Genomic DNA, 16,136 nt, shown 5'->3' on the forward strand with positions numbered 1-16,136 from the left:
TAAATTCCTGTATTCAAAGCCATGCATTCCGACCCTCAGTTGTGTTTAATTCATCATTAATCATAGCAATTGGCAGAATTATAGTATGACTTTACTTGTTGAGGCACATGACTATTAACTAATTGTTACGTAATATGTCATTGTGGTTATGGCATTTGAATTAATTTTGAATTAGTTAATAGTATCTTGCTCCTCATCTGTTTTATGGAGCTTATGTTATGGAACATGTCTATTTTAAGTTTAACCCCTATACTGCGTTAAGATGCTTCATTGTCTCCTATTAATTGCAAATCTAACAAATTCTTAATTGCAGTATCTAATATTATCATTTGTTCAATTAAAGCATTGCATATCAGTCCCAAAAGATTTTATCTGCTTATTGATATTTACAGTTAATTTGAATATTTACTTTTTACTTTCGGTACTTGAGTATGTTTTAAATCTGATACTTTTGTACTTTTACTCAAGTGATGTTTGAATGGAGGACTTTCTACTTTTACTAGAGTATTTTTTTATTTAGGTATATATACTTTCACTCGAGTATAACTTTTGAGTACTTTTACCACCCCTGCTTATCACTGTCAAAAGTTCTACTCAAGTTGTTCTTGCAAAGTTGTTTCTGATCGATAAGCATTTTCAGAATCTAACTCGGGATCGAACTGATATAGTAAAACATTAACTATGTGTTTACTATTGCTTAAAGCCATGGAAGCTGAAGCTAGCGATTATGGTTAGTGACACGCTTGACGTGTTTGGCCAATCACAACACCCTGGGTCTGCTAGCCAACCAGAGCATTCTGAGTTTTCCAGAAAGAAGGACTTTGTAGAAATTCAGCATGTTTCTGACAGGTAGGGAATATGGGAGTTGCAATAATGTACAGTATGTGGAAAATAATGTTTTTTGAACATTAATGTATGTTAACCTATTCCATTTTTGTTAACCTATTCCATTTTTGTTAACCTATTCCATTTTAAAACATGTGACCAAAATTGTGACTTGACTAATCATCATTGGCAATTGCTTGTCAAATGACTAATAGACCCTTTTCACAGAATGTGATCAATATTGTAAATCCTCCAAAGTTTTTTGTAATTGAACTAAGTTACATGCGCGAGTCAGAATGGGTGACTCATGTTGTGCATGCGCTCCTCCTGGATCAACGCAATGAAACACACGGCAAATAAACCCAAATACTTAACAATCACAATGTTTTATTACAATAGTGTTCTCATTAATGTTGTGTAATATGACAGTCCCGATCATAGTCATTATTAGTGCTGTTGGAGCTGAAGCTGATCACCGCCACGCTTTTACTACCGCTCGCCTCTAACGTTAATTATTAACCAAATGCATCCTTATGAGATAAATCAGCTATAGGCCTGGCCTGCACAAAATAAACACAATATTACAACTTACATTTGCCCAAAACAAAAGGCTGCGAATGCACATGCAAACTTGCAGTCATGATGAAGGTGTAGGTGTAACTCCAGCTGTAAAATGGTCCCAAACAGAACTCGGGCACGCTCGCTCGCATCATTTTTCCTCCCGTTTCGCGGTTGAGCCGCACGCACGCGCATGACCCTGCTTAATCGATGATCGATAAGTCTTATCGATCAAATGTCGTATCGACAATTAATCGATCATCGATTAATCGTTGACATCCCTATTTTCAATTTTTTTTTTAAATGTATGTACATTTATAAGACTAATACTTTGCATTATTACTTTTGCATCAAAAGTACAAAAAACAAGTTACCGCTGCTGTGAGGGTGTTTCTAATACAGTGTCAATGGGAGTGATGTAAAATGAACATCTTTCTCTCTTTTCTCTGCCGTTATCAAGCAAATGGGGACACAAAAATATATTTAATGTATACTCTTAATCACTGCAATAAAAGTTAACCCAACTATGATGACTTCCGCTCTGAGAAACCTGGAAATGTGAAGAGAAATTGAACTGTTTGCAGCATAGACGTGATGAAATGCAGACAGTCTGAGAAAAAATAGGCAAGATGGCTAATTCAGCAACACCATGATGACTCAGAAAACCAGGCTTCAATAATTGATGTTCCTCTCCTCTATAATCAGCGAACTGTGGGGAATCAGATGCCTGAGAGTGGGAAACTAAAAAAGAGTGTGTGTGTGTGTGTGTGTGTGTGTGTGTGTGTGTGTGTGTGTGTGTGTGTGTGTGTGTGTGTGTGTGTGTGTGTGTGTGTGTGTGTGTGTGTGTGTGTGTGTGTGAGAGAGAGAGACAGACAGACAGACAGACAGACAGAGATGTTGTTAGTGAACCAGCACTATAGCCAAGATTTGACAAATGTCTACAACAAAGTGCTTAGAGGAAGATTTATCCGTTCGACATCTCCACATCTAATAAAAGTTCAGCAAACTCCTACAACTCATACATCATCGGTCAAAATCGAAAGTGCACAGAGATTTGTTGTGTTTGTGACGCATGATACATCATGGCACCTTTGTAAAAACATCAACCATAAAGAACCAGTTCTGATTTTTGGTTTCTGAGATGTAAAACTTGGATTACTTAGGTTTCGCTTCTGTTCAGGGCCAAAGGGGTACTGAGGCATTAGATCCTTTAGTTAGAGGTTTAAAATTCAGGTGTGAGAGTAATGCCAACATAAGCCACTACTGCTCAGTGCCTGTCCATCAGCTTGCCAGGCAGCTAGCATCAGTATTCTGGGCAGAGGCCTGCCTGTCAGGCTTTATTAGGAAGCTTAACTGGGGCACTGCCACTCCAGCAAGCTTAGGGTTCTGTCACCTAGCAAACACGCGTGAACCACAAGCCAAATTATCTCTGTAAACGAAAGTCTTAGTTCTTTGTGAGCAAAGCTGCTTGAAAACAAATCAAAAATGGAAGGTTAGTTTGTGCTGGGCAGTATGATGATATTGTCAGACCTGCCAACCTTGAAGAAATTTTATGAGTTTAATTTAAATTAATTTAATTTAACACAACTAAACAAATATGGAGTAAAAAACATTAATACAAAAATTGATATTACATGCATTTAAAAACAACCCGCATGTTTTAACAGTAGATCCTTCTTGCAATCGTAGCCGAATATATCAGCAGTGGACTACGTCTCCGATCGTTGCACAGGGACAAAAATAAATAGCCTAAATAAAATGCACATCGGCAAACCTGACCATACAATTTTATCATTGTAATAAAATGTTTTATTTGGCACACCATTTCAACATGCTGTTATTTAGCCCACAGCCAATCAATGCATATTGCAAAAAGAAATAAAGCTCGAAAAAAATTGACATTATACGCGCTGTCATGTCAAGGTGACGACTACGACGAGCCTGAAGAAATCAAACCGTTAATGTTGACTGCATGGGAAGAGAGCACGTCTTTTTCAGGCAGTCGTCAGTGCAAATTATTTTATACCAGCAGGCCTAACAATCATACAAGAAACAAACCGGAGCCTCGATATTAAAGAAACGCTGACTCGTATTCATTCACTGAAATTCCCTACAAATCCACCCAACAACAGTGCAATGTGCATGTTCACATTTTTAATTGTCCATAACAACCCCAAAACTTGCTCCTTGCCTTGCACATCTTATTAATGGGCAAAGGTTTTAGACTATGTTTCTTACCTTCTTCTTTTTTTTGCTGTGGGTGTTATTGAGCTTGTAGAAGTTCAGCTCTAGCGTTCTTCTGAACATCTCGCGCTGACATTGCCCGATGTCATCTCTCATATAACTCCATAATTTATCTATGTTTTAAATTCCTTTTCCCCGAGTGATAGGCTACAATAACTGGCTGCTTTAAAATATAACTAGGCTACTATCATAACAAAATAACCCAGGCAGTCTCATCTACGAGACGCAGGTCTTCATGACAGCTGGGCTCACAGCTTGCAGGTTTGCTTAGTGGCCTAACGTACCAGGCGCTGTAACAGTATTTAACAATGTATATATCATTTTCATTTGATTGGTTCAACCGCCACCCGCCCGAATTTAATTAAAATGTAATTTTCCGTCACGTCATCGGCCGATCCGTGGCTGTAACTGCCAACCGCGCATCTTTATGAGGCGGTTCAACCATGGCATGCCTGCAATTATCCGGCCGGCCTGGCTTGAGGCACTGAAGACGCGCGGCGCGGGCAGAATCAACGTCATTGCAATAAAACTGGCGAAATGCGAGATGCAACAAAATACATACCTAGAGAGTGGCTAATCGTACAAGTGTAAGGGTCAAAATGCGCGCTGAGTACGGAAAATGCGTACATGTTGGCAGGTCTGTATTGTGCCGACAAGATAAATGTAGGGCTTTTTACACTTGAAATAGTTAAAGGGGTACTTCAGTGTTCGGAATGAATCTGTATTTAAACTGGGTCATCAATGTAGTAGAAATGTGAATGAAATTTTTGAATTTGGTGCCTTCTAGACTGAGTAAAGACAGAAAATGTATTTTTGTGTTATAGGGATGAAAGACAACAATTCCCAGAATGCTTCGCTGCCCTGCGAGGCCACTCTCAAAGCCACCGCTACTGAATCAGTGACTGGACCACTTTCCCACCGCATTTTCACAAAATCAGTTCAGTTAGAGAACAGACACTACAATTAAAAACTGAACGTGTCTGTTCAATATAATGTGATTTAGCCGCTAAGGGAGTGTCACGGCACAAACGCTGCAGGAGTCAGATTACATTCACCGTGATGAATGAGCTGAATGAGATCTGAATTAACTCTTTCCCCACCTGCGTTTTTTTTAAAGGTGCCAGCCACTGCCAGGGTTTTTGAACATTTTAGCCAAAATTTGATAGCCCATAGAATTTTTTGTTTTATGAAAATCTGAGCATGCAATATCAAAAGAAAGAGCTGACCCTCTTCTTTTAAACAACAACAACAACAACAAAAACGTTTCATTCTAGCTTCATGCATTCCTTTTTTACATATGGGTAAGTTTCATTAAAAAAAAGCTACATTTTGAACAGAAAGCTGAGAAAATCACATTTTTGTGAAAAACTGTATCCAGATCAGATTCAGAGCGATGATCAGACACAGATGGAGTATATTGAGCCCATCGACACCCCTAATGCTTCCACAGTCCTGTATCTCGTCCTGGGACCACATTTTATTCAGTAACATTAGGCAGTTTTGATTCATATGATGTGTAATGATGATGATCATGTTATTTTTTTATATGCATATGATTACATACGATCATTTGTTTTACTCCATCTTACCCATGTATGTTTTGATCAGGAGATTCAGTACTCTTTCAGGAGATGCGTAATAGCACCCCTAGCACCTTACAGTGAAAACGTGGAATCCCGGAAAAAAATTTGTCGGAAAAGTTTTTGCCCAGGATGCATTTTCTCATAAATAATGGAAAATTCCATATTTTTATCATATAAAGTTAAATGTCACCCTTAATGATCTTGTCTGAACTTGTTTTTGAACTTTGTTCGTCTCTGGCTCAAAGCCACTTGCTGCAAACTTCTCTTCACGGAAGCTTCATGTTAATGTCAAGTGAGTGAGAAAATATTTCAACTCAAAAAAGCATTTTGTGTCATTTTGTGTCACGTAATTTTGGTATTGAGGTCAAAGTTAACTTGCCTTATACCATGGTCTGTTTAAATACTCGATTCTGATTGGCTGGAAGGTGTGCAGTAAAACCGTTTAATGCACAGGTAGTTCCAGTCAGTTTGATTACAGTTCGAAATTAATCCACCACTATAAACACTGGTAACCATAGCAACAAAGTTACGCTTGCAAACAAACTTGTGTGACAGTGGCAGACTGCAGTATCAACAAAAGATATGTCTATACGTATAACGTTACATATCTATGGCAACATTAAGTGACATGAGACATGACGTGAAACACAGAAGCCAATGGCACGTCACTAAGCGCAGATATGTACATATCTATGATGCGCGTTTTGGCACATCCGTGGCACACGTGGTCTTCATTGTCGTGTCACTGACATTTTTGCGACTGACGCTGACATGACACCACACCTGCATGACACCGAGTTGCGGAACATGTCTGCGTGTGTCGTGCGTTTTTTACAGTCTACACTGAGAGACTCGAGCACCTATACTGACGTGACACAAAATCCTAAATAAATAGCCTAATTGTGTTGTATTTTATATGTCAATAAAACGCATTAAAGTCAGTAATATTTTTTTAAACATGTTATTTGTGTCACGTCTGTATTTGATTGCCATGTACCACTGAATGTTTTGTAATAGCCTACGTCACCCATTCTATGAAAAACACGAAATAAATCAGGTCACTAGGCTACGACTAGAAATTAGGGATGGGCATTTTCCCAAAATATTGTATTCGAATATTTGGGCTCATAAAAATCGAATATTCGAATATTCGTTTATTTAAATTAGGTATTTTGAGAAAATGAGAGAGATACCTCTCATTTTCAGAAAGAACATGTTTCTTTCTTTTTTTCTCTAAACATGTCGTCACCATTTCTGAACAAGCTTATGATTAGGCAATGTACACAACACGCTTACGTTATATCTTAAGGTTTTTAAAACATTAAACAGTGTGTTAAAAAATGCCTAAAGAACAAAAGCATTATAAGCTCAAGGAGCACGAGCGCAGAGCGCGTCAGTTAGCGTGACGTACACACACACACACACACACACACACACACACACACACACACACACACACACACACACGTCAATAGGCTATAGCCTACCGACCTGTGTGTGTGTGTGTTTGATATGGCTGATGTGTTTACTTTGTATTGTTTCACATTTTCATGTAGAGAGAAACTATAATATTATTGGATAACGATATTATTCTCGGGTGAGAAAATGCGCCACTGACAGGCGTTGCGGAGACAAAGATATCGGTTAAGTGAAGTTTGAGTTAAGAACTTTGTGTTTTCTGTTCATAAACCCTCAAAGAACTTTAAAGGAAGCATTTGTCTCGAGATCATTTTGCTATCATAAGTTATCTCGCTCTCACTCGGGGTACAGATGAGCTTACCTGCACTCCTGAGCAGTGATCGCTCATATTCCACTGGTGTTTGGATTTCATGTGATTCTCGTTTGTGGTGGTGATATTATTATAACTCAGTTTCAGTAATTGATTTCATCAAAAGTAACTCCATTTTGTAACAGCATTTTCAATTGTCATCGAAGTAATTCCAAACATTGCGAGGCAGACGACGACATTGTGATCAAATGCACTTAACTTATTAACCTGCTCCACAACGCCACCCAGTGGATTGAGTTATAACTGCGAGATTTAGAGGGATTTCTCATGGATTCACTGTGTAGCCAGTTGCTTGTGACTTTTTATTTTATGTCATCCTACTTTTATTATTTTATTTTACCTTACCTTATTTGTGTTGAAAGAAATATTTTTGTAAATGTGTTAAAAAACTTAATGTTACCCTTTCATTGTTATTTATGTTTAATTTTCAATGGTTCCAGTCGGGAATTCCTACCAATTGTTGTAGGTGGGGCCTTAATTAGTGGCGCACCTTAGGATGCGTTATCGCGCTCAGTCTGACTGTGAATGCAGACGGGGAAGTGCGGCGTGAGACAGTAGGCCTTCCAGTGTGTGTGTTTTCTAATTTTGCTCCAACCTACTTTTTCTTTAAAGGAAATAAATGTACATCCTTCATCTCATCCATGTTTGGCTGTCCTTCTGTCCTGAGGGTACCACTTGATATCTGCTACAACTGCATTTACTGCCAGCCAATTAACAAAATACAATTCGAATAGTATTTTTAGTTTTCGAATGTTAATTACAGATCGAATATTCGACTATTCGAATATTCGTGCACACCCCTACTAGAAATAAAGCATTAACAGTCGCGTCCGTTACTGTAAAACTTTATTTTTGCGTGACATACTGATATTAGCCCTATGACATACTGACATTGCGACATACTGAGATCTAGAACCTTAACAAGCAAGCAAAACATTCACCTCCAAGCCTAATAAACCTGAATAACTCCATGTCTAATTTCACGAAAACAATCACCAAAAACAAAATTTCCAGTTTTATTATTATTAAATTTAATGCATTAAATGTAATGCGTCTTTATAGTAGCCTATGTGGTTAAAGACGCTGGGTTTATTTCACACTAGGCTATAATGATGATTAGTTCAAATAAAGATTGCCATGTCAGTGTTGCCTGTCATTCATAAATAATTTTAATAAATCCATTAAACAATCATTAAATTATGTTCGCTATGCTTAAGGAATGAGGGGATCTTCAGACTGACATAAAGAAGAGATCGCGAACGCATCTCTCTCTCTCTCTCTCTCTCTCTCTCTCTCTCTCTGATCTTTCTCTTTCAGTTCTCGGTCTCTCTCTTTTAATAATGTATTTAAATAAATGTGATAATTTGTTCATATAAAAACATTTCGATGACTCGGCTTTATTTAAAGCGACGGTGTGCTAGACCTAACATGGTAAGTTAAGACCAAGCTAGACATGGTAAGTTAAGAAAACAACTTCATTTTAACCCGTCTCTTAAAAAACATCAGTTACAGCTTTAACTTGTTTTTAACTTGGCAAATAACCATGGTATTAGTGGGATAATCCACGGCTAGCCATGCATTAAATTATTTTAATGCACGACCTAGAGGCAACCACCCTCCGCTTCGCGTCGAGTGGTTCTTCGCCTCTACGTCGTGCATTAAAATCCTTTAATGCATGGCTAGCCGTGGATTATCCCTTACCTGCGTTGCCTTGTGTTCGGGTGATGATGGTCACGAAGATGACTGCAGATTTGAAGTGTTTCCCCGTATTGCCGCGACTTTCTTTTTGCCATGTTCTGCAGACATGGTGAGCATCCTCAGGACTTCTGTAAAAGGTAAAAATATTTGGTCCTATCTCCTAAGTGCTGTCAATGCCTTCCACCATTTATTCTTGTTCAAAAAACAACATAGCGCCAGATGCTGGCTGGACAGGAAGCTTTCAAATATTGCGACAATCAAATATGGTTTTGTGAGAAAATGAGAGCTCAGACAAGCCGATCTTGAATTCTCCTGTTAAAATCTTAATAACAGGAAAGGTTTCCTCCCCTTCCTCTGCTTTGCCCACCCAGAGAATTAGTAGAGAATAGATTCAGTTTATCAGTCGTGATGTCAGCAGCACAGGCTTTACCATATGGATTCGACAGCACCGCCACAAACACTGAGTAACAGTGTTCAGTAATGCCTGATCCGGTTTATGATGTGTAGCCAATCATTCAAGTTCACACAGACTTTATTTCTAAATCGTTTAATACTGTCAGTCCTGCTGCTGGCCATCTTGATGCATCAGTGAATCAAGCCAGTGACTAAAACCATCAACGTCACACATTTCTGTTAGTAGCATGAAACAAATCTGTTATTTAAAGGATTAAACTACAAAGAGCAATCAAAGAACTCTTTATAATGTTGGGATCTGTCCATCATACGTATATTTGCAGTGCACACTTGTCTAAACTGCCGTTATAATGAATGACGCTGTTATGCTCAACAGAAGCTCTTACTGTATTCATGTCGATGTCGTGTTTGTTGTTAGTTGTGGTAAAAGCATTTTGTGAGAGAAATGACATTGCAAAGTTCACTCGTGTTTATTCAGAGCTCTCAGATACAAACAAAATAAACTCGTGTTCTCAACAACTCAGTACAATAACACTTCCTCAGCAATCTTTCCCCAGCTCGCCGTCTCTCTCTCTCTGGACTGGCAGTGCTGCAGCTGCTGCTTGTGCCTCGCTAAACCACGCCCCCTCCGCCATAATCTAATTTCAAATGCAAAGATGTCAGCCAATCACAACAGTGGGTGTTTTCACTAAAGTTTTACAGCAGACACGCCCCTTGAAAAAGAGCATTCAAGCCAGAGGGATAATTTCAGTATAGAAAAAATGCCTTTTATTTCTAAATTATGACTTTTTAATGTAAAAACCATACTAACAATATAAGTACACCTCAGGAAACATTATACAATAGTTTTAAAAATCCATCCCATGGGACCTTTAATGATAATTACATCTTAAATGATAATACTAACCATCAGTATATTTTATCATGGTTTATCATGAAACCAATAATCATCCCATCCCTAACTGGTACTGTCACAGTTCTGTTTAGTTAATTTCATTTTAATGGACTTTTAGTTAGTTATTTTCAGTCAGGCATGATTAAGTGCTGGAATAGTGCTGAAAAAGCATTTTAAATGGCTAATGAATGACCATGCAGTCATGCACTTTTTTACAATTTACGAATTAGTAGCAATTATCAGGCGGCATTTGCTTGAGTGGTTGATTATTATTCTTAATGAAAAAAACAACAACAAAACAGAACAATGACAAATTCGCTTTTATTAACAAAATGAGAAGCATGGAATACACCATACTAATAAATAAAATCGGACTGCTGTTATGTGCTTCGACTTTGTTCGGCTCACCCCCTATGTGACCAAACATGTTACATTTTTAATTGTTAAATTACAATTAAATTTAGTTCTCCAACTGAACCAAATTATTTTTATTATAATAAAAAAATCGAAACGACCGTGCCGCAGGGGGCAAGTGATGTAATCGCTGTGCGGCTGAACATAACACAGACTACTGCAGCAAGCCTAGTAAGAATTAAACTCTTTTCTTCACATTTGACATTTTTCCCTTCAAATGCTGATATTGCTGTTTATTCATCACACAGTATTTGTGTGTCTGTCCAAAGCATGTGAATATAAGGCATGTGGTTAAGCATCTAGCAAAAATACAACTAGACAGCTAAAAAAATCTGCTCAAAATCCCCCCCAGAACATTTATTATAGCTTTATTTTGTGAATGGTTAGTGGATAAATTTATGTAACGTCCATCACTTGACTATACAATGCATAATAAATGTGCCTTTATGAATTATGAATTATCACAACATTGCTCTGGTCTCTGTGAATACAGTCAGAGACTATGGAAAATTAGCTGTACAGCATTCTAGAAAGCTCATTCAAAAAGGAAATTCGCAAACATTCATAAAATATGAAGTGCCATCCTTGCTTGTTCTGGATATGCACGAAGCGTTGGTTTTGAATCATCCTTCAGAAACAACTTTTTTGCGAATCCAACAAAACATTTGTAACGTTTTTTGGCTGATATTTTGTATTTTATTTATTTGGATGGGACAAAGCATATTGAAGAATGTACAATATAAATTGACGTAAATACACCAAAATGCAATTAGCTGAAAACAAGTGCACTAGGATGTTAGCGAATCACAACACATCGGGCCAGCTAACCAATCTAAGCCCATTGCGTATTTCTGAGGGACCGGCTTCACAGAACCTGGAAACAATCAGACCGTTTTTACAAGGAGGGGCAGAGCAGTGTAGAATAAAGGTAAAATATATGAAAACTAATGCAATTTTTAAAAAACGAAGCACCCAGTTACAGTGCACCCCACAAAAACAATCAAGCCTTCGAAAGAATGTTTTACCACCCCTTTAAGAATGACGATAAACCAGGGTTAAGAGCAGCATCCGTTTCTTTAATAAGAATACATTTATAAGTGAAGTATTTTACATTTGATTTAGTTTCTGTATCATTTCTTACTACATTAAATAAACTTTTACTGAAACTGTTTAATCTACATAAACTGTAGCTGAAAGACTATTTCATTTGAATATCTGTTCTATTGTATTTGTCCTATTTTTTGTAATTTGCTTTGTTCTTATATTTAATAACTTAATTTTAAAAAACAAACAAAACAAAATTATATATATATATATATATATATATATACACACACACACACACACACACACACTCACCTAAAGGATTATTAGGAACACCATACTAATATTGTGTTTGACCCCCTTTCGCCTTCAAAAAAGGGTGCTAAAAGCATTCTTTAGAAATGTTGGCCCATATTGATAGGATAGCATCTTGCAGTTGATGGAGATTTGTGGGATGCACTTCCAGGGCACGAAGCTCCCGTTCCACCACATCCCAAAGATGCTCTATTGGGTTAAGATCTGGTGACTGTGGGGGCCATTTTAGTACAATGAATTCATTGCCATGTTCAAGAAACAAATTAGAAAGGATTCAAGCTTTGTGACTTATCCTGCTGGAAGTAGCCATCAGAGGATGGGTACATGGTGGTCATCAAGGGATGGACATGGTCAGAAACAATGCTCAGGTAGGCATAGCATTTAAATGATGCCCAATTGGCACTAAAGAGTGCCAAGAAAACATCCCCCACACCATTACACCACCAGCAGCCTGCATAGTGGTAACAAGGCATGATGGATCCATGTTCTCATTCTGTTTCTGACTCTACCATCTGAATGTGTTAACAGAAATCGAGACTCATTAGACCAGGCAACTTTTTCCCAGTCTTCAAAAGTCCCATTTTGATAAGCTTGTGCAAATTGTAGCCTCTTTTTCCTATTTGTAGTGGAGATGAGTGGTACCCAGGGGGCTCTTCTGCTGTTTTAGCCCATCCGCCTCAAGGTTGTGTGTGTTGTGGCTTCACAAATGCTTTGCTGCATACCTCGGTTGTAATGAGTGGTTATTTCAGTCAAAGTTGTTCTTCTATCAGCTTGAATCAGTCGGCCCATTCTCCTCTGACCTCTAGCATCAACAAGGCACTTTTGCCCACAGGACTGCCGCATACTGGATGTTTTTCCCTTTTCACACCATTCTTTGTAAACCCTAGAAATGGTTGTGCATAAAAATCCCAGTAACTGAGCAGATTGTGAAATACTCAGACCGGCCTGCTGGCACTAACAACAATGCCACACTCAAAATTGCTAAAATCAACTTTCTTTCCCATTCTGACATTCAGTTTGGAGTTCAGGAGATTGTCTTGACCAGGATCACACCCCTAAATGCATTTAAGCAACTGCCATGTGATTGGTTGATTAGATAATTGCATTAATGAGAAATTGAACAGGTGTTCCTAATAATCCTTTAGGTGAGTGTGTGTGTGTATATACACTCCTGAACAAAATCTTAAGACCAGGGGATGCATTGCAAGTTTTACACATTTCGCACTACAACCCGGATCATAACTGGGTTGTAAGTGTAGCTTCAAAATGCCAAAAGAAGAAAAAGGAGCAAGAGACAAAAAATAGAGAGTAGGCAATTTATTGAAAACTGCATTTAAACTCGAACAGCCCGTTCATCAGCTGATCAAAAGTTTAAGACCATAGCTATAAAAAGGTCAAATCTGCACAAAATATGGCTTTCATGTCATTGTCCTTCAAGCAGTCATATTGTCAAGATCTCCTGATGGCAAAGGCAAAAAGGCTTTCTCTCTTTGAACGTGGTAGGATTGTTGAGCTGCACAAGCAAGACCTTTCACAACGCGCCATCATTGCTGAGGTTGAATGCAGTAAAACAGTCATTTTACATTTCTTAAAAAATCCTGAGAGTTATGGGACAAAAAAGTCAAGTGGTAGACCCAAAAAGATTTCACCTGCACTGAGCCGCAGGATCTGACGGGTTGTCCGTGAAGACACAGGTCGATCCTCGACCCAAATTAAGGCCCTTACTGATGCTGACTGCAGCCCAATAACCATAAGACGTCATCTGCTAGAGATGGGCTTCAAGAACAAAAAACGTCTTCAAAGGCCACGTCTCCTCCCACGACACAAACTTGCCCATTTAGAATTTGCAAGGAAGCACCAAAAATGGGACATTGAAAAGTGGAAGTAAGTTTTATTCTCTGACGAGAAATTTTTTAACCTGAAAGGTCCTGATGGCTTCCAACATTACTGGCATGACAAGGAGATCCCACCTGAGATGTTTTCTACGTGGCACAGTGGAGGAGGCTCCATCATGATCTGGGGTTATTTTTCCTTCAATGGGAAAATGGAGCTTCAGGTTGTGCAGAGGCGTCAAACGGCGACTGGCTATGTGGATCCGTTGCAGCGGGCATCTCTCTTGACCGAGGACCCCCGTCTGTGTGGTAATGACTGAGTCTTTCAATAGGACAACGCTGCAATTCACAAAGCCTGCCTGACGAAGGACTTCTTCCAGGAGAATAACGTTGCTCTTTTGGACCATCCTGCGTGTTCCCATGATCTAAATCCCTCTGAGAACATTTGGGGATGGATGGCAAGGGAAGTTTACAAAAATGGACGTCAGTTCCAGACAAACCATAGTAAACATGAACGAAGAAGCTGATGAGACCGCTTTGCTTGGCTTGGGAAATTTTGTTTTAAAAAACGAAAGGATGGAAGCGTCAACAAGAGCATGGTTGTGTGCAAGCTATACAACAAGGAATTTGCGTATTACCGCAGCACATCAAGCCTCAAATATCACAAAAATGCTTTCGCTACACTTAATGGCACATTGCACTGCTGGACTGAAATAAATAAACAATATTTTGTTGATTAAGCTTATGTATTCAGTCATTATTCAATGGTATACTAAAAATCCATGTGAAAAATTACTTCTCATTGTTCTCAGGTCAAATATTTATATGCAATTAAAATGCGATTAATTTTGATTAATTAATTACAAAGCCTCTAATTAACTAGATAAATTTTTTTAATCGAGTCCCGGCCCTAATTTTTTGCATACTTAATCTTAATTAACGCATTAAAGTCCCGTAATTGATTAATCTTCATTAACGTGTTTAAGTCCCGACCCTAATATATATGTGTGTATATATATATATATATATATATATATATATATATATATATATATACATACATACACATATATACATTCATATATATATATATATATATATATATATATATATATATATATATATATATATATATATATATATATACATACATACACATATATACATTCATATATATATATATATATATATATATATATATATATATATATATATATATATATATATACATACATACACATATATACATTCATATATATATATATATATATATATATATATATATATATATATATATATGAAATAACATTTAGGTAACATTGCCCTACCCTAAGGATTTTAAAGACAAAGATGCTCTTTGGTTTCTTCTAAAGTCGGCACACATATAAAACAATTGATGGGAAAGAAAAAATGCTAGCAAATTGCCATATATTGTCATAACCTTGACTGCATTTGTTTCCTCCATAAGCAATTTTTTTTTTTTTTTTTTTTTGGGGGGGGGGGGGTCGGGTCGTCATTTGCTGCTAATCATGCTACAAATGTTTAGCCTTGCACATAACACATTGATTATTCACAAAAAGTTACAATGTTGAGAGGAGAATAGTGGATAGATATTTCACTGTTGCCAAGCAACAGCGATTCAGACTAACTGGGTGGTGGCAGAGCAGCAGTTCTATTAATGAGTGTAAACTTCATACAACACTAGGGTTCAGCAAAAAGGACATGGTCTTGTAATAATGGGGTTGCGTTTTCCATCCGCTACCTGTATCCCCGAAGGAAAATACAGTAGGAAAACAAATAGCTTCAGGAAATGTTGCTTGTACAGCTTTGGTGCGTATGAGGCAGAGAGGTGATGTTAGATGGGGTTGGCACCCTCTTCTCCCGTCAGGGTAGTCAAATACAAGGACTTTGTTTTGTGACGGTGTTTATGCATCATTCACCCCATTTCTTTCTTCCTTCTGCATCTCTGGATTTAGGTCTCCACCTAGTGACAGTTCCTCAATGCAGCCTGGAGAGGCTTTTCTGCTCCTCTGAAAGTGCAACGTGTTAATTATGCGGAGGAAAACCGAAGAATGGAGAGAGCTTATGGTGGTACTGTTTATTTCTGGGAATACATAAAGATGCTTGTGGTATTATTAAAGTTGAAGTCCATCTGTGCCACTGTGCAACACAAAAAGAACTGCATTTATTTATTTTAATGGCATGCATTATAAGAGTGTGCATAGTTATAAAAATCCCAAATAAATTAATGTAGTAATATTTTTTTTAAACGGGAGGAGCCACACCTGTTTGACATCCTTTTAACAGTTTTACGTGATTTTATGACTTAAAAAAATATATATTTGAATATGAACTGCATTTTTACTATATTTCTGAATAAATTCATACATAAATGTCACTTCATTGGCCCATAAAATTAAAATGATTTACACTCCTCTTCCACTAGCTGGATAAACATAGTCCCGCCCCCAAACTATAGCCATTGGTTGAGTCAGTGCTGCTATGAAATGGAGGTTAGACTTGAA

General features: G+C 37.7%; 1 long non-coding RNA gene across 1 annotated transcript in view; it reads right to left on the bottom strand.

The window, feature by feature from the left end:
- Positions 1-1,836: 1,836 nt before the first annotated feature.
- Positions 1,837-16,136, bottom strand: part of LOC137073947 (uncharacterized) — a 112,387-nt gene continuing 98,087 nt past the window's right edge. The window contains exons 3-4 of the long non-coding RNA XR_010904835.1: positions 8,701-8,825; positions 1,837-2,124 (exon numbers count right to left, since the gene is read on the bottom strand). This is a non-coding gene — a long non-coding RNA (uncharacterized lncRNA). The remainder of the gene's footprint in view (positions 2,125-8,700; positions 8,826-16,136) is intronic.

This window comes from Pseudorasbora parva, chromosome 4 (assembly GCF_024679245.1).
Source record: "Pseudorasbora parva isolate DD20220531a chromosome 4, ASM2467924v1, whole genome shotgun sequence".
Taxonomy (NCBI): Eukaryota; Metazoa; Chordata; class Actinopteri; order Cypriniformes; family Gobionidae; genus Pseudorasbora; species Pseudorasbora parva.